The sequence below is a fragment of the Mauremys mutica genome, chromosome 16 (genome assembly GCF_020497125.1).
Source record: "Mauremys mutica isolate MM-2020 ecotype Southern chromosome 16, ASM2049712v1, whole genome shotgun sequence".
Taxonomy (NCBI): Eukaryota; Metazoa; Chordata; order Testudines; family Geoemydidae; genus Mauremys; species Mauremys mutica.
In genome coordinates, this window is record NC_059087.1 from 11,260,182 (window position 1) to 11,279,916 (window position 19,735).

Genomic DNA, 19,735 nt, shown 5'->3' on the forward strand with positions numbered 1-19,735 from the left:
TCCTCCGGCAGGGCTGCTGCTATAGTACACATTGGGAGGATGGAGACGCAGCAATGTGGAAGGGCAGGGGGCGGGGCTAGGGGTTCTGCCCCTTTCCCCGCTGTGGTTTCCGGGAGTGCCCTGCCCCAAAGTCTCCGGTATAGCAGGAGGACAGAGCCGCCCCCCAGGTAACATGGGATGGATGTGGGGAGGGGACGGGCAGAGCATGGGGGCCCCGGGCTGGCGGCAGGCTGGTGAGGAGTCACATGGAGAGTCATGTGGGGAGGTCACGGGCCCCCTCCCCTTAGTTGGTTTTCCCCACTCCCCCGCACTCCCTCCGTACCAGTAAGAAATGGATTTTACTTGCACCACTGATACTATGTTCCAATCCCAGCTAACAGCACCACTGCTTTAGAAAAAGTTCAACTACCCTATGGATTTGAGCTGAGACCCATGTAGATAAAAGATGGCTCTCTGGTAGCTTTCGTAATGTGCTAATGCACCTCGAGCACATTTTAGGGAATACTGATTAGGAAAACACTGCTTCCAATTAATTCCTAAGGAAATCTTATTTTGTTCTGCAGCTTTGTGGCAAACATTAATACATTATCCCCAGCAAAATATACCTGAGTGAAATATGCAGTAGCACATATTAAAAGGACTTACAGTTCTGGGCAAACATCCAGTTCTAGCTGCATGCTGCCTCCCCTGTGAATGTTATGGATCAGCCACAATATATGAAGTCTATAGGTGTAAGTAACTGAAAGCCCCCTGGTTAAAAATCTCTCCTGAGGAATCACCTCCTTATTTTTAACCTAGATCAAAAATATTTCATTTCTGCAGATTTTTTCCCTTCAATTTTATTTTTTGCATGTATCTTTACTACTGACATGACCCAAAATTCATCCTATGTAGAGGGTTAGCAAAGGCTTATGCGTCTTCAGGGACTTAAGTTATGCATAATGTGTGTACTGGCCCACTGCACACAAGTGAATTTTGCCAAAGGAGATGATCCTTAGTTAGACAGGATGGGACATACGGGCACGCAGGAATGCACACTCCTATCATGGATAGTTTAGTAGTTGTTTATGAGCTACCTGCAGCCTCTAAGAAGAGCTTCCTTCACTTCACCTGAAGCTAAACAATTGTCTCTCACAATAGACAGTAACCAGCTTGTGGTACAGTTCTGATGTTCAGCGGTCCCCGCCTCTTGGTACTGCAGCTATAGCTTTTGGAGGAAGTTCTAATCTGTGAAGGATTTTGAAACTTGGCTTCATTCCAAACCAAAGTGAAAATGAAAAAATTCAAAAATCTGCCTAACGGAGAATTTTGAAAAAAAAAATTGCTTTAAGTCAATCAAAATGTTCTCTTTTGACAAAGTCATCTTGTTTCAATTTTGTCTTTTTTTAACAAATTCTGTGTTATTAAAATATATAATACCACCCAGAATAAAAAATTGAAATGAAGCATTGTTTAAAAATGAAAAATCAAAATGTTCTGTTCCAAAAATGTAGGAACCAGATGTTCTGACACTTTCAGAACAAAATGTTCAACACTGTTGTTACTCTCCTCCCCAGCTCCTTACCCCAGTTTTCTTCTGAAACAAAACTGCAGTGAAATCAACCTGATTTTGTGAAGCTATTTGATTTGGGACAGAACTGTGTATTCTGATATAATATGGTTCTACTGAAGTTTCTCCGACCAATTCCAGCTTGAACCGAAGTAACAAATCACAACAATCCACCACAATGAAACTCTGTTTAACTACAGTCCAGCAATACATATCACTATAGGTCAGATTCTAAACTCGGTTACATTTATGAAAATCTGGGGTAGTGCCACTGAAGGCCATAAAGCTGCTCTCACTTGCAGGGAAGGAGCATGAGCCTGAACCCGTGGCTAAGGCACTAAACTATTATGCAGCAAACCTAGGTTCAAATTCCAGCTCTGCCTCAGACTTCCTAGATGACCTGGGGCAAGTCACCTAATCTTAGGGTGACCAGATGTCCCGTTTTTAAAGGGACAGTCCCATTTTTGGGGACTTTTTCTTATATGGACGCCTATTACCTCCCACTCCCTGTCCCATATTTTCACAGTTGCTATCTGGTCACCATACCTAATCTCTCTGTATTGTGTTTGTCAAATAATATTCCCTTCATCCATATGGAATGCTGTGAAGATTGTTTTATAAATAATGAGGAGGTGATAGGGACTTGATAGATCAATTACCTCAGATTTAATTATCAGAATACCATTCTACATCTTTTCAGTCTGCAGCAGGGAACAGCAGACACAACCAGACTGAAGGCCTGACATGGTCCTGTCTGAAGACGAATAGGATGAAACTCTATTCCTGACATTCAGGAAACAGCACAGAGAAATCAAATGGCTTCATTCATTCTGACTGCTGTCCACCCTATCCACAACCACCACTCCTGAGTTGCTGCTGGCTACCTTGCTGTTCCTGCATTCCAGCTGGAAAGGAAAGGGTGCAACTTCCTGTCCGCCCGAGGCTCATGTTATGAAGTGTGCCAGATGATATGGGTTTGTACCAGCACAACATGGCTAAAACAATGAGCTCATTTTGGAGTCCACTTCTCCGAACCAGCAAGCCACTGAAACATAGGCGCTATCACATAGAAGTGCCAAGAAAAGTCAACCACAGTCTTACGCGTAATCAGAGCTGCCATCTTGACCCTGTCCCCTAGTATTTAAGACTGCAGAAGCCACAATCATTTGTAATGTGCAAATCCTGTATGTCTTTATGATAATTATGCTCCGTACCCTTTTCAGATTCCGCTTTGAAAACCACAAGCACTCCCTGGGCTATGATTTGGTAATCTGGGGTTGGCGTAGGGGGGAACAACATCATTTCCTTCAATACCGATAGTTTTTAATCCTGAAATGAGTGATATTTTTCCCCCCATGTGAAGATTAAGAGGAGGAATAATGTACAGTGAGAGGAAGTGCTTTTGATTTTTGGTTCTTGAAAAGAGAGAAACAGAGACGGCCTCTTTGTCTCCAGATAATAAATGCTTTAGCTTCCAAGTGAAATAGAACTGGTGAAGAATGCAATGGCTTAGACTGACTAAACACAGACAGGGAAAACTGTGGCCAGACATACAGACTAACCCCCGCAGTAACCGGGAGATTCAATCCTTCTTTAGTTTCCTAATACAGGCTCCATTGTCTAACAAAAGTTGTGTTGGGGAGTGGAAGGGAATAAGGACTCACCCTGCCTTGTGTAGCCTGTGTTAAGGCTGACCATATTGCATATGAAACTTGGGGGTACGCAGGGGCTGCTCCCCACTGGGAGCAACTGGATGGAGTCTGGCTGGCCACATATGGAAGAGGGGACATGCACCCATAAAGGGGTGTTGCAAATTACTTCTACATCATCCCAGTGTATCTGGAGAGTCCCAGGAGGCATTATAACTTTCCGAAGCATTATGCTACTAAGCACATCAATGTGCTTCCCCTTACTATGGGCCACGTGCTAAAAGCACCACGTAGCTCAGAAGCAATAACTGGCTTCAGGTCTTGCCCGGAATCATACGTGTGGACCACACTGAGCCAAAGTATTTGAAGACTAGTAACATGACTGCAGTTACAATAGTTTTGTGTAGAATCATAATAAAACAGGTGCCACACGCAGGATATTTCATGCTGACCCATCCTATTCCATGAGCACTCCATTAGGTGATTTGGTTGATGTCCATGAAAACATTTTCGCTCTATTCATGTAATTCACAAATGATATAAAAAGATTCTTACCATATTTGCTCGGTTTACCGTACTTTGCACTGCACTGCACGGCACTGCCACACTTTTCTGGGGGTCATAGTGATCGTACATTGCATGTAAGCCAACAATGTGGTGCAGTTTAAAAAAAGGCTAATATGATTCTGGGGTATATTAACAGGAGTGTTGTATGTAAGACATGGGAGGTGACTGTCCCACTCTCCTCTACACTGGTGAGGACAGCAACAAAAATGATGAAAAGTTTAGAAAACTTGACCTGTGGGGAAAGATTTAAAAAAAAAACCCTGGGCATGTTCTGACTGAGAAGGGGACCTGATAGCCTTTAACTATGAAAGGGCTGTTGTAAAGACGAATTGATTAATTGTTCTCCATGTCCACAGAAGGTAGGATAAGAATAATTGGCTTGGTTTTCAGCAAGGGAGATTTAGATTAGATATTAGGAAGAAGTTTCTAACTACAAGGATAGTTAAGCACTGGATTAGGCTTCCAAGGTTGTGGAATCCCCATTATTGGAGGTTTTTGAGAACTGGGTGGACAAACACCTGTTAGGGATGGTCTAGGTATACTTGGTTCCTGCCTTAGCACAGGGAGCTGGACTAGATGACCTCTCAAGGCCCCTATATTTCGATTATTCTATATAAGGTAGCAAATCTGTATTAGGCTGGACTTACTGGGTATGTGATTTATGCCCTACTAGAGTTACTTTCCCATAGCTGCACAGAGTACAGCGTGTGTTATTCTCACTTGCCTGTAGAACAATAAAAACAAAGCTAGAAGATCAATACCAAAAGAAATCATATGTTCACTGAGGTTTGCTCATCCCGTAAAAAGCAAAAATCTCTTTGTAAGGAAAAATTCCCTTTTGATGTTCATGAAATGTTTCATCTGTAGCTCCAAGAGGGAGAGTTTTGCTCAGGCAATAGCCCATCCTTCTAACACCCTACAGAGGCCTTGCTGGGCTTAGGGGAGACGTGGCTGGGAGTGGTCTGGGAAAGACCAACCTGTTTGTCCCAGTGGAGTGTCTGAAGGAAACGATTCAGTGCCATGGCTGTCTGTCAACACTCAGAGACCAGTATTCATAAAGAGCCAACTCTTGCCCTTCCTCTGCAGCTGGGGAAACTCCTCTGATTGCACAGCTGGTGCAGTTCCACTGTGGAAGGGTGGTGGTGGCAGGGTGTGCAAGGGGTTACGCACGGGGGTGCATTTTCTCCCTGTGTGGCACCAGGCTACTGGTGGCTGGGAGTAGGTCTGGGGGTACACAGGTGCTGACTCCATGGGTGCTCTGGGGCTGGAGCACCCGCAGGAAAAAAACGGTGGGTGCTGAGCACCCACCAGCAGCCCCCTTACCAGAACCTCCCCTTCCCGCCAGTGCCTCCTGCCTGCCTGTGGGCCCCACAGATCAGCGCCCCCCCTACAGCTGTTTTGTGGTGTCAGGAGGCGCTGGGGGGAGAGGGAGGAGCGAGGGTGCAGCATGCTCGGGGGAGGGGGTGGGACTGGGTGGGGAAGGGGCAGGGTGGGGGCGGGAAGAGGCGGGACAGAGGGGGGTGGGACTTTGGGGGAAGGGGTGGAGTGGGGATGGGGCTTGGGCAGAGCCGAGGGGAAGCACCCCCCCGGCAGATTAGAAACTCGGCGCCTATGTGAGAGTGAGACCTCAGGATCTTCTGCCCTGGAAAAGGAAGGAAGCCACAAGGGCACTCTAGCCATTGCATTACAACAGTCTCTGGGTAACAGCTTAGTAGCTGCTTCGGCGGCCTTTGGGGAAAATTCCTCTTCCCCTGAACTGTTGTATTAATTTCAATGGAATAAATGGGCCCAAAGAGTCTTAAATGTGAACATGACCCTGGAACTGTCCCCCATTAAACAGTTTTAAACAAAGTTTGGGGTACACAGAGACCTCAGCCTGCTTAGTACCATGGCAAACACCATGACAAGCCCCGTGGCACCTTTACTTAAAGATACAGAAAAAGAAGGAAAAATGGCCAAGCCTTTGAAATGCAAAGTGTTAAGTAAGGCTTTCATTTTAACAACGTCCTTCGTTCCCTTTCCCTTTCGCTGTAGAATGTCTTCAGAAAGACCCTCCCACCGCACCCCCCGCCTTGTCTAATAGTCTCTTAGATGGTAATATAACTGCTTTTTGGGGTAAAAGAGAAGAAGTTAGCTGAGATGGGCTGGAGCTGCTGCTGTTGCTAAATTCTGATCCTCTTTCCTAGAAGACAAACCCAACCAAACACGCACAAGAGGAGAGAGAAAAGAACAGCAACGATAGAAAAAGCAGCTTCTGTCTCTGGTGCTGACTTTCCCTTGCAATCTCACTGCTGGTAAAACAGACATTCTTATTAGCCGCCCCAAGATCTGGCAAACTTGGACCAGCACTGGGTTGTTTCGGGCATCGTTTTTGCTTGCCTTTCTGGTCACAGGCTTACAGTAGTATTGCAAAATACACAGTCTTCGCTAGCTAAGCCAGACTTGTATGAGACAGGAGGAAAAGGGAGAGGGGATAGGGAAAAAGGTGAAACAAGGTGGGGGAGAAAAAGGACACGTCGACGCGGGGGAACAAAGTTTAATATCCCAGGTGGTATCTGGGATTCAGTCAGAGCTCGTGGCGTTGGTGATGTCATCTGGGTCCCTGTCTTTGGTCCAGTCTGGTCAGCACATCTCTCAGGACTAGGACAACGAAGCCCCAGCGGTGTTAGGGTCGATCCTGGGAGCTGGTGGGAGTAGCAGCTTGTGAGGCTCGCTCTTTCCCCGTCTTTTAACCAGCACTTGTTGTTCCTGAGCTTTCTTTCCCCCGCTATTCTGCCCCCAAAATCTCTTCTTTTAAGGACCAGAAAAGGGAGCAATGGGTGACCGGTTAGACCTAATTTCCACACCAGTATTAGTCCATCCATTTTCAGTCCCAGCGTCTCTTGTTTACCAGACATGATCTTAACATGGTCCTGGAGTTATATCAATGAGCCTTTTTGTTCGGACTAGTTCAGTCTTTCCACCTCCCTTTTTCACTTGTTCCCATCAACATTTGTTGTTACTGGTTATTGTGACACTTTGTGAACTTTCATCCACTCTTTACAGTTAAACTCATAATTAGGGTATATGTGTGGGCCCAAATATTGCTACAGCCCGGACATGCATCGGTCCAGTGCCGAGGCTGACCCTTGAGCTGGGCTCAGGATTGGCCCCGAGTGAACAAATCTACGGATTTCACCTCCTTGCTCGTGCTAAGGGTAGCAAGGATTCATGGCCTCAATGTGCTCATCTTCTCTGCCTTTGTGGGATCCCACCTCTCGTGCTTCTCTGTGGGTCAGCAAGTGGCTGTTCCCTGGCTATGTTGGCTTGTACACTGTGCAGGCCACTCTCCCTTGCCATCCGCATCAGTCCATCTCAGATGAGAACTTTTCTTCCTGACGGTGTTTCATTATTACTGAAAGGCCCCAGTAGCGATTGGGACCCCACTGTGCCAGATGCTGTACAAACACTTAGGAGAGACAACCCCTGCCCTGAAGAGTTTACAGTATACACCGCTACCTCAATATAACGTCACCCGATATAACACCAATTTGGATATAATGCGGTAAAGCAGTGCTCTGGAGGGGGTGGGGGGGCGCGGGACCGCGCACTTCGGTGGATCAAAGCAAGTTCAATATAACACGGTTTCACCTATAACACGGTAAGATGTTTTGGCTCCCAAGGACAGCGTTATATCGAGGTAGAGGTGTATAAACATGAGAGACAAAGGGAAACTGAGTCAGTGAGCGATTAAGTGACTTACCTAAGGCTCTGCAGGGTCGTTGTGATAGATATAAACACAGACCTCCTGAGTCCTAGTCTCGCGCTTTGGTCACAAGACCATCCTTCCTCTTGTTACAGCTTGTCTATCTTTGATTAGACAGACATGCCGAACCCCTGGTAACGACTCTATTACTACGTCCCAGAATTTGTTACCCTTTTGGCACTCCCAGAGCAAGGACCACAGTTTGGCACTTGGCAGGCTTAGCATTGCTGCCTTTATTGAATTCTGAGGTTCTGAGCTTTAACTCTCATGGTAACTTAATTTGTTGGGTGATATTTACAGCGAATCCTGCCCCTGTTAACCACAGCAGTAATGGTACACACCGTCTGGTTCCTAACGGCCTTTGTGTAGTACAGTATTTCCAATGGATTTCCCATGCAGGCACTGAGGTCACATATATTACAATTAGGGTAACAAGCCTGTCTTTCTAAAGAACAGACTATTTTTCTTCTCATTTCCCTGAGACACGTTTCCCCATCTAGCCTTAGCAGGCTATGTTGATGGATTGTACCAACCACAAACAATAACTCTGCTCCTTGAGCAAATTCAAATCAGCATTGTAATAGTTGTGGATAGCTCAGAATAACGCATAATGTTTAGAAAAATTGTCTAGGGATATGCTGAAGACACCTGACTATATATATGCTCATTATACCCAGCTTTGTCCTTGGGAGAAGGGCTGGAGGAAAGCTCCATTCTCTGAACAATTTCAGCACTGTGTTCTTTGACTGAGGAACAAAGCCAGGGCCCCACCAGACCTGAGCAATGGGTCATCTAGTGCCGTATCCCAGTTCTGACACTTGGCTGTGTTGGATGCTTCTGAAGAAGGCCCAGAAGTGAACTCTCTTTGACATGAAGCCAACACACTACTTGGGCCATATTCTGAGGGCTTACATGGGACATAACTGGGTGCATGTGTAATTCACTAGTTAGTGTGTATTACAGGTCCTCCTTGGTGCCTGATCCACAGAGAACAGGAGTCTTTTGCTGCCACAGGTAGGGAGCCTTTGCTCAAACTGTAGCAGCTTATGCTCCTAGTTCAGGAAGTTCATGGTTCACTCCCCAGTCTGTCAGCTAAGATAACAGCTGTCACAGACCTTGTGCAAACCCTTTAAACAACCCCACAGAAGAAAGTTTCTTCCTGACTCCCTTGCTGGCCAGTTTATGCCCTGAAGCATGAGCGCCAATAACGTTTCTACCTGTTATCTATCTAGAATAACTGGAAATGCTATTCTAAGGCTTATTTGTTTGTTTCACTTACTGCTAAAGATCAACCTTTGAATTGTGATTCATGTCTGTCTGGAACTAATTTCATTATTACCGTGTTAAAAGACAACCCCAGTGAAATCCTCTTTTAAAAAGGCCTTCAGCGCTGAATGCAATCAAACGCAAAACTTAATTAAAAATCCCAAACAATCAAATGAGACGAAAGAACACATGCCCATTATTGCTGCATTAAGCAGGGCTGCTGCGACACTTGCTGTTGATGTGGTCCAGCTAAAAGTAGAGGAAAAACAGTCAGGCCAGCATAAAAATCAATTTCCCTTTACAGCTTGAAAGGAAAGAGAAATGTAAATCCTCACTGATGGTTCTGGATATCCAAACTGTTAGAAAAAGACACCCAGCTGATGCATTACACAGCTCCTGGAAATCATTCATCTCTCATCTCAGTCACTGCATCGTGCACTGGAAGCACTGCCTTTTTTTTTTTTGACAAGATGCTCATTTTCCCAGCTTCCAAGAAATCTCTAGACAGGGAGTGTCAGCTCTAATTATCCCATTGGTGCTGCAGTGACAGAGGGCTGCTGAGGAGTCAGCAGTGACACTTCTACATCTGGAGAGGGAATATGAAGCTCTGCCGATGGACTTATTGAAAGCAGCGTGACAGGGAGGATTGTGCAGCGGTTAGGGCATTAGCCTGTGTCACTTGGGCAAGTCTCTTAAGTTTTTCTATTGTGAAATGGGGATCAGAGCACCGCCCTCAAAGGGGTGTTGTCAGGCCAAATCCCTTAAAGATTGTGAGGTGCTCAGATACAATGGAAATGGAGGCCAGACAAATGCCAGCTTGCTCACCACACACATACACCAGAGAAACCAGTCTGAGCAAGTGCTGACGTTGTGAACAGAGAAGATGCAACACTTCTGTCCAAGGATCTGATCTGAAGTCCAGTCCTTTCATTAACGGCGGTCGGCTTTGAACAGGCCCTAAAGTCCCAGCACAGCAGCACTCCTGCTGTCTACCCAGAAGTCTCCTGCTCTTTTAACTTGCTTTCCAAGAATCTACACAAGTTTTAACCATGGACACCACTGAAAAACTATCTGACCTAAGCCAAGTATAAAGCCAGACCTCCAAGGAATAAATGGTACTTACAGGAGGAGAGGGACGGAGGAGAGGTGAGCAAAAAAGAAGCTGCAGGGAGATGAGAAGGACAAGATGAAAGGACAGGAGAGAGTCTGAACTCCTCTGTGCTCTCAGACTTCACTGTCCCATGAGCTGAGACCAACACTCTACTCCTGAACTTAGGTCATCTCTCACCTGGTGCTTAATAGAACAGTGGCCAAATATTGCTGAAATAACCTATGTAACCTAGCCATTCTTCTGAGCAACTGTGTGGTCCAAAAGGCATGTGGGGCACTGACCATGTGATGAAAAGATTATTCAAGTCTCCAGCATGGATAGCATCTAGCCAGTCCTGCTACATCAGCCTTTTAGGAAGTCACAGCAACAAGGACAGGATGATTTCTGCCTGGCTAATAAAATGTTTTCAAAGGTAATCTTCCAGATTAATTCCACTCCCTGGTACGGTGTTGGCACAGGGGAAAAGGAGTTCTGCTGTGTCTGCCGGAAGCATGGATTCAATTATATCACTTAGAGGGTAGAAAAAGGAGACAATCTGTTGGGAAAATATATAATAAGGGACTCAGGCATCCCAGTGTAGGGATGATGGGCTAACATCTTCCAGAGACTGGACACAGAGAGAAATTCACAAAGAAGTTCTCAAAGAGACCTAGGAGTAAGGTCAAAAATCACCTTGCAGAGAAGTGTGTAACCTAGTGTGTAAACACAGTTGCTAGCACACGAACTACCCAGGAAAGCTTAGAATCAGCAGATCTGGACAGGCTAAGGTGCTAGCCAGCCCGTTTTCCAACTCACAGTCACTGTTAAAGTAACTTCGAGACTTGCAAGGGGCTTACCAGCAAGGTGTTAAACAAAAAAAAAAGCTTGGGAGTTCAGCCCTATGAGACAGCAGCAGTGGTCAGAGTTGTGAGCTACTTTCCAGGAGTACATTATCCTAAGCAATAACACTTCACAGTGGTAGCAATCGAACGGAAATCTAACTGATGACCCTGATTCTCTGCACTTAGCTAGCGCTGGAATGGTAGGCTGCACTCTTAATTAGAGGAGGTAATGGGGCTGTTTGGGGACAATTGTACGTAATTGTATCACCTTCCTTCAGAAGGAAAAAAATGGGGCCTGAATGCGACTCCCTCCTTCCCTGTGAGGAAGGGGTTCACCATCTGGCCCACAGACAGTAATCTGGCTATTTTCGGTGAACCCACCAAAAGATCTGCCTGCTCCTTGCTGCACACAGATGTGCTCAGACTACTAATTTCTGACAATTGCCAGAAGCGGATGCCCATTCTCACTCTTGTCCGTATTCTATGCACCCTATCCACAGCCCCTTAGAAAGGCAGTGAGTAGGATGCTGACCCCTTGGCCCCTGGGGATAATTTTTTTTTAATCAAGAGGGAGAAAAACTGCACACAACTCAGCAGTGAGAGTGCGTACATGTGCTGCATGCTCTTGTGAGGAGAGGGTGGGGCTGTAGAAAGGGAGTAACCCCTGGTATTCCCAGGCACCCTGCTCTGACAAATAAAAGCGCTGCCTCTGCCAGGCAGAAGTGAAAACATCAATAAAGCTCTGACATGCCTCCTGCCATCAGCACATGCTGCCGCTGCTGCTGCTAGTTCTCAAGCCTCATTATACACTGCAAAACAAGCACCTTGTTGTAGCACCGAGCTCCATCCTCTCTGCAGAGTGAGAGATTCCAAAGCCAGGATGTCCTAATTCATGACCAAGGGTCATTATTTTGACAAATTAGTTAGATCTCATTCATTCTACAGGGATGACTGAATTAATCAGCCTGCATCTGTCTCTCCCTCACCCCCCGAAAAAGGCCTGTAAAATGATCAGCATATTTCATTGAACCACCTTTTAAAAATCGATGACAGTTTGAGCTCAGTCACTTTTAGGCATCAGATTCAGGTACCTGACACCTGACTTACACTTTTTTCTGGTACCAGCCAAGGTACGGTACCCCAAAGAAGTTTCGTAGTCCCACTGGGTAACAAGGGAACCGAATACCTCATCATCTTTGCATTACAGATGTAATAATTATCAACTGAGTAAATGGGTCTCCTGGTGAAGCGGAAAATATATTTTGGAGACTGACTGTAAAACCCGCCCCCCCACTCTTCCATATTCATAACAAAGCCAAGACTCTATTGCTCTACTGGTCTAGATAGGAACTTAAGAGGCACTCTGAAACTTACAGCGCTCACCTGCCCTCACGATGCCCTGCAATGAACCGGAGTCTTTGGAGCATCATTACGTGTGCTGTTAGAGTGCAATTAAATATGCAGTTAGCAAACAAGGCAAATGCTATTTCCTACTTATTCCTACTCACTTCTTTCCATGGCAGATGTGACAAACGGCTAAATATATGACATTCACCTACATTAATAGGAATGGTGCTGATAACTCAAGTAGCTTCTACGAACTATTCAGACGTGTCAGACAAGCGTGTGCCTGCAAACTGATTACGTTTCACTAAATCATGAAAATACAATATTAGAACAGCCTTTAAAAATGGGTTTAAACGTATCCTACCTTTTTTGCACAGACAACTAAAATCAATGGAAGGACTCCCATCAGCTTAGATTGGGCTCTAAATCATTGTACTGCTTCACTAGTTGATCAGTAGTTCAGCTTAGTCTGATAATAATAATAACGATGATGATACTAAATATTTGCCACTAAGTAGTTCCTTTCATCTGATGATGTCAAAGTACTTTGCAAATAAAGAAATCATATAACAAAACTAGTCACGTATACTGTGATCCTCACTATGATATTTCAGTGCCTATGAACTGTGCCCATCCTTGTCATATTTCAGTTCTTATGAACTGAACCTTGCACCACCCTTTATAATACAGGCACTGGCACCTTCATTTTACAGATGAAGTAATGGAGAAACAGAGAATTGAAGGACTTTATCCAAAATCACGGAGTGAGTCAGTGCCAGAGTTGGGAATAGAATCCTGTTCTCGTTACGCCAAGACCTGTGCCCGATCCGCTGGACCATGAAAAGATGGAGTATTGCTATCTCTTTTTTAAGAACAGGCAAACCGAGGCAGAGCTAAGGTCACAGCCAGGCCAGAACCCAGGAGCTGCTACTTAATCCCTTGCTCTAACGGCAAGACAAGATTGTTTTTCACAGTCCAGTGACGAAGGAACATTTAAACCATATTGTCTAGTGCATAGTGCACTGGACTGAGATTCAGAAGATCTACCTTCTAGTCCCTGCTCAGCCACTGCCCAGCTGTGTGACCTTGGGCAAGTCACTTCCTTGCTTTATGCCTCTGTACCCTGTCCCCCCCCCGCCAGCCATTGTTTCTTTAGAGTGTGAGAAGGCAGAGGATTGTCTCCTATTATGTGTTTGTACAGCACCTGGAACACAGTAATGCAGATACCACCAATTTTGCTGGCATCGAAGAATAATGGAATCATCAAGTGCCCACACTTGTTATTGCACAGAAAGAAATTACAGCACTGACTTCGGTATTCGGTCTCTGGTAGCCATGGGGGGCGGGGATGGGGGGGTGGCATTAGCAAAGCAGAAACAGCTCTTCGAACATATTCAGGGTTAGTTTAAGGTTAGAAAAATACATCAGCTTTTCGTTACCATAAACCTGGGACACTATAGGCTAAACGGTGCTCTTGCTTTACAACCTGTCAGCCCCACTGCAGCTAATGGGGTTATGTGGAGAGAGTCAGTCATGGCACCATTTGGCCTTGAAGTTAAAAGCATTTGGTTTTGCAGCTAATCTGAGTCTACAGTTCCTCTGCGCTTCTTTTCACTGTATGGAAATGACACAGAGAACACACTTGAATGGGGAAACTTCGCGCATAGGCTCCAGCAGGAGCCGGGGTATGGTGGAGGATAATTTCAAAGTGTTCTGTCAGATTTTAGCTGTGCATTGTCCAGTGACTCTAATGGGAATCATGCAGCTCAGATCTGCCGAATGCTTTCACAGTGTTCCCATCGTGACAGATGCTAAACACATTTATTGATTGATTGATTGATTGATTGCTAAGCAAGAGATAGATCCTGCACATAATTGCATGAAAATCCTGAAGCATCAACATGGCTGGAAATGCTAGAGCAGGGGTGGGCACATTTTTTGGCCTGAGGGCCGCATTGGGTTTCGGAAATTGTTTGGAGGGCCAGTTAGTGGAGGCTGTCTCCCCCCAAACAGCCAGGCGTGGCCCGGCCCCTGCCCTTGATCCCCCACCCCGCTTCTTGCCCCCTGACAGCCCTCCCGGGACTCCTGCCCTATCCAACCCCTCCGTTCCCTGATGGGCCCCCAGGATCCCATCCACTCCCCTGCTCCCTGACAGCTCCGGAACCCCCACCCCTGACTGCCCCCCGTTGCCCCATCCAACTCCCCCTCCTTCCTGACTGCCCCCGGGACTCCTGCACCCATTCAACTCCCCGTTCCCCACCCTCTGACCGCCCTGACCCCTATCCACCCCCTCTGACCACTACCCCGAACTCCCCTGCCCTCTGTTCAACCCCCCCGCTCCCTGACCGCGCTGCCTGGAGCACCGGTGGCTGGCAGCGCTACAGCCACACACCCCAGCCGGAGCCAGCCACGCCACCGCGCAGCACAGAGCACCGGGTCAGGCCCGGCAGCTGCCTGGCCGTCCAGAGAATTGCTGCAGTGGCGCGGTGCGGCGCAGTGCACTGAGGCTGCAGAAGAGGAGGAGGAACAGTGGGGGAGGGGCCGGGGGCGAGCCTCTCAGGCCAGGAGCTCAGGGGCCGGGCAGGAGGGTCCTGCAGGCCAGATGTGGCCTGCGGGCCGTAGTTTGCCCACCTCTGTGCTAGAGGGAACTGGGGGGAAAGGGCTTTATTCTGCAGTTCATTAGCTAGTCAGACTGGGGTTTCATAGAATTGGAGTGTAGGGGAGTCCTGGCTACGTTCATAGAATCAAATTCCTGAGTACACATGCCCACGCAGGAGCAAATAATGACGGTACAGAGCCAGCAGCATATAAGAGGATGGCAAGCCACATCAAACTACATTGCACGCTCTTGCCACCTTTAACCAATGATCTTTGCTCAGCTGTTGACCAGTCATAGCCTTGAAAATCCCCTCAGTACCTACAGAAGCAAAGGGAAAGAGTATTGTTCACTGGGTAGACCACGGTAGGGTGAGCCACGATTTCTGTGCGTTCACCGAGTCTACTCTCTGCAAGGCACCAATTAATTCTTCCCATGCCGCATTTTACCCATGATTTCATAATGCTACTGCTATGGAGATGTGTTGTGAGGCTTAAGTAATATTTGTAAAGCTCTTTGAGATCCTTGCATGACAAAAACAATATAAGTGCACAGTAGCACTGCTCCTGAAACGTTGTTGGAGGTTTTCAGCTGAATCTAGGCTGTTAAGTTGGCTAATGTGCTAATTAGCCGACACACTCCCCTAATTTTGCACATCACTTCTGGGATTTCCAAAGCCGCCAATGGGACTCAGATGCCCATTTCCAAAACAATGGGGATTTGGCCTGTGAATTGCCTAGACAACTTTGAGAATCCCATCCTATAAATCCAGATTTCATCCCAGTCGAGCGATGGGGAACTCTGATTCACTTATTGTGCTGGTGTAAATCAGAAGCCAAATGGCATAAAAGTCTGAGAGGGGAGAGGTCCTCTAGTCCATTCTGGTTTGTATGATACTCCAAGACAGCATGGAAAGAAGAGCTTCTCTATTCAAAGAAGCAGACGTACCTGGTCAGGACACAATCCACACACATCACCGGGTGGTGGGAATTGGTGCAATTTTACAGGATTTATTATTGTTGATTTGTATTGTGATAGCGCCTTGGAGCGCAGACATAGATTCTAAGTCTGGAAAGGACCATTATGATCATCTAGTCTGAGCTGCTTAGCATAGGCCATGGCACTTCCATGAAATAATTCATGGACCAGGAGCCCATTGTGCCAGACTCTGGCCAAACACAGAACCAAAAGCCTAAATCCAGGCCATTTTTATACCATACACGTTGAATATACTGCTTGATACGGAATCATTCTGAAGTATGCTTCTCTAATTCAGCCTCCGCCAGAAAGGAGAGCTCAGACTGAAATACATGAATATGGGTAGCCTTCCAGTATCCTGCTACCAGGTGACACACTGAACCCCGGGGCTTGACTCTCTTTTCACTGCCGCTGGTTTTACACCAGTGTCATTCCAGAGGGAGTCACTGCTGATTTACACAGCCCTGAGACAGCTCAGCATCAGGCCTTATGAATCAACCAGGGAGATGTTACTTATTTTGCCAAGAATCACGTTTCCAGAAAGGTTGGCACATTTCCAGCTAATCAGCAATGCTTCACACCTCTATAAATCCTGGAGGTTCAGCTTTCAGGAGTTGGGGGAGCAGAGCTGGCAAGAATACTGATATTCAGGATGCTGGTGCTCATTGGCTCTGGTCACTGTCAGAGTTCTGAGGTGCTTGCATATTATTGAATCACTTGGGTCCACGTCTGTTTCACCCAGGCTTTTGCTTTCCAAAAAAAATGCACTCTTGCTAATGGCAAAACGGAGGGGTGGTGATGGGTTACTGGGAAGTAGAACTGGGTTGTTTTTTTCCCCAGAAAAATAGTTTACTGGCTGAAAAATGCAGTTTTGGGTCGACCAATGGTATTAGCAAATTTGACATAAATCTGGTGAATAGCTTCAGACCAAAAATTTGGAGGGTGCTGGATTCCCCAGGGGACTTAGGTACCCTTCATAAAGAAACGGGTGGTCCTGCCTTTATAACCACCAGCCCAGTTGTTAGGGCTCTCAGTCGGAAAGTGGGAACAGTTTTAAATCGCCACACAGGAGCTAGGACTTGAACTCAGGTCTCCGTCCCTAACTCAGGCTATCTGCCATTCGGGGGGGAGGCGAGTGTCTTTCTGTCTCTGCAGCTGAAGCTGTTCCACTTTGTATGAAACTCTTGAATAGTCATTCGAGCAGAGAGAGACTGACTCTCTAGCTTGGTGGTTAGAGCAAAAGCCAGGGATATGGGAGCCCCACTTTTACATTCTTGTTGTTCCAGTGATTATTTACACAAAGTGCACTAGTTTTAATAGGAGAAATTGAGAGAGACCTACTCCAAATAGGTTGGTTCATAAGGGGGCAGATCTGGATTCAAGAATCTGCCCTAAAGAGGGATTTAAATCTAGGTCTCCCATACCCCAAGCAAGCGCTCTAACTTTGGGCTACTGTGCATAAGGTGCGGTTGTACCACCAACACCTCCTCATCTACTGGTTTTGGGACTCCAGCTCTTCATTTCCCTTTCTCTTATTTACGAAAGGTGATCATGCCCAGGAACAAAACAAAATGTTTCATTTTGTGTCAAACAAAACATTTAATCCGACCCAAAATGAAATTTTTGTTAACTTTTTTTATTAGCTAAAAGTTCTGAAAAATTTCAGTTTTAATTGAATCAAACAATTCCCCCCAAGTTTCCTGGTGTTATTTGCTATGCTTTACTGTGAAGGAAGTGAAGTCAAGGACTCTGATTAGGGGTAGGGTTCAAGGATGCTATGTAAAAGTGCAGAGCTATTTTGCTGACTCCCTCTGGCAGCGAGATCAGGAAGGTTTTATTAGCCACAACTCAGGAGTATGGAAGGTAGAGAGCAAAGGAGAGCTAATGGGAGGGACATGAGCTTGTACAAGAAGAAACCTTTGGATTAGCTAGTTCAGGAGTGTGCTCAGGCAAAACACCTATTCAAAGGAGCCTGCAAGGGCCTATTTCAGTGCAGCCTATCAGATGCCTGTGACTTTTCACAGATATTTTCTTCTATGGAGGCCATGTGGCCAAACAGCAGCAACACACACTATAGTATTATATGGTGCCAAACATGCCCAGCTTAATCAGTCTTTCGCACTTTATGCTTATCCGCGGGTCCTCTCTGTAACTGTACCCGCAGCAGTTTGGCAGCTGTGTCATGTGCTCTTGGTTTTCAGGCAAGGTGAACATTGGACAACTCTATTTGCATACAAAGTTCCTTGGAAAAAATGTACATACTAATGCCCAGCTCTTGGCGTTGGGAGCTGGCGGTAGCCCAATGTGGTTTCAGCTTTCACACCCAACAGTAGGCTAAGTAGGCAATTCATAACAAAAGCTGGCTACTAGTACAATTATACCAAATACAGGCAGGTACTACAAATCCATCCCTCATAAACTTACCCCCAGTATTTAAAACAGACCAAAGCCTAACTCAGTTCAGTATCCTCATGCTCATCAGTGACAAATTTGGCCACCACCATAGATAGGCAACAGGGAGCAAATACGTTAGGCCTGGTTTCAACTCCAAAACACAACACACATTTGCTGTGTCCCTGTGGTCATGGCACTTAACTTCTTTGCACCTCAGTTTTCCCATCTGTAAAACGGGGCTACACGTGCATCCCCGCATTTGAGATTTATTGATGAAAAAGTGCCATGCATGTGCAAAGGATTGTCATTAAGTCCACTTTACAGATAGGAACAATAAGATGCAGAACAGGTAAATACTTGCTTGGGCAACATTTAGTGCAATGGGTTAAGCATAGTCCTACAACCCGGTACCCATTCTACTCTCTGCTAATTATTTGCTTCACCTCCCTGTTTCCCCATCAGTACAATGGCAGGTCCTACCTCAGGAAAGTACCACAAGGGCAATTAGGAATGTTCATAGGATTCTTTGAAGAAAGAGATGGGAGATTCTCAGGAGATACGGCACAAGTATTTGCTATAGAATCAAAAGTTGAGTGTAGAGGGTGTGCTGCCCTGATCAGCAACCCTGGGCTAACTTCTGGCTTTTCGTACCTAAGCCACATAAGTGTGTGCGCACGTACGTTTGTGTGTGCGGGGAGCACAGCAGCCCAGAGGAGGCTCCCTGATCCATTCTGCTTGTGAAAGGCGGAACCAAGCTGAATGGATGGAAGGGACATGGAAGATGTGTTTCCAACTGCATTTCTCATGACGGCTCCAGAATCTCTCAATGTCCCCCAACACACACTCTCATGTGCGACCAGGCTTGCTCAGGGGGCTGCTCTAGGCTTCCAGTCTGGTTGGCCTCAACCCCTTGGGGCCAAGAAGCAACAACAAGAGTTACCGGGGACCCTGCCTAATGCTCAGTGGAGCCCTGGGTCTGGATCCTTGTGCCCCTTCCCACAGGACACACACATACATGGCAGATTTTAGCTCCAGGTTCACAATTACAGCAGAGAGGCCTGGGCTGGAACAGACACAAAGCGTGAAGCTGTCCCTTTGCGGAGAGAAATGCTCCCTCTACATAAGCAGGGAGCTATGGTGGTGGGCAAGCCTGGGAGGAAGCCACTGCCCGTACCCCACCTGTTCTGTGTTGAGAGGACATTAGCCTCCAGAGCTGCCACCCCAACCCATTCCACCATGATTAAATGCACTGCAGCTCTGGTAACAAGCTGCTATGGTCACCTCATTAGCTGGGTTCTTCAGATTACATTTTTAATGGGATAATTTACCACTCCTACACCCATTTGGAATCTCCAGACAAAGGCTTATGTGCAGAGAATGTTTGCCAGCTGGTGAACGTGACTTTCTTCCCCTCAGGCATTTTCCTGATAGACTGTATGTGTAAGTCTGAAAGCAGGATGTTCCTGAATGGTATGTTATTTCTCATGCAATTTTAAACAAGGTTTATCTAGTTTGAGTAGATTTGGCTTTTTCGGTCGAAAGTTGCGTGGCCCGAGGGATTCTCCACCAGACGAGCGGATGATCTTTTTAACACCTTCAGTTTCTGACTTTCATATCTTGCATTAAAGCAATCTCCTGTTCATGATTTATATTTATGCCAATGCCCAATTCTATTATAACTCTTCCTTCTGCTTTCTCAATTTCCTCTATTA

At 46.3% G+C, this 19,735-nt stretch overlaps 1 protein-coding gene across 7 annotated transcripts in view; it reads right to left on the reverse strand.

Moving 5' to 3' along the window:
- Positions 1–19,735, reverse strand: part of TMEM132D (transmembrane protein 132D) — a 399,506-nt gene that overhangs the window by 21,515 nt on the left and 358,256 nt on the right. Inside the window, exon 1 of one of the 7 annotated variants that reach the window (XM_044990411.1) lies at positions 12,092–12,113. The exons of the other annotated variants lie outside the window; for them this stretch is intronic. The gene's annotated coding sequence lies outside the window, so the exon portion shown is untranslated. Of the gene's footprint in view, positions 1–12,091; positions 12,114–19,735 lie in introns of those variants that run through there. 7 annotated transcript variants of the gene reach the window in all.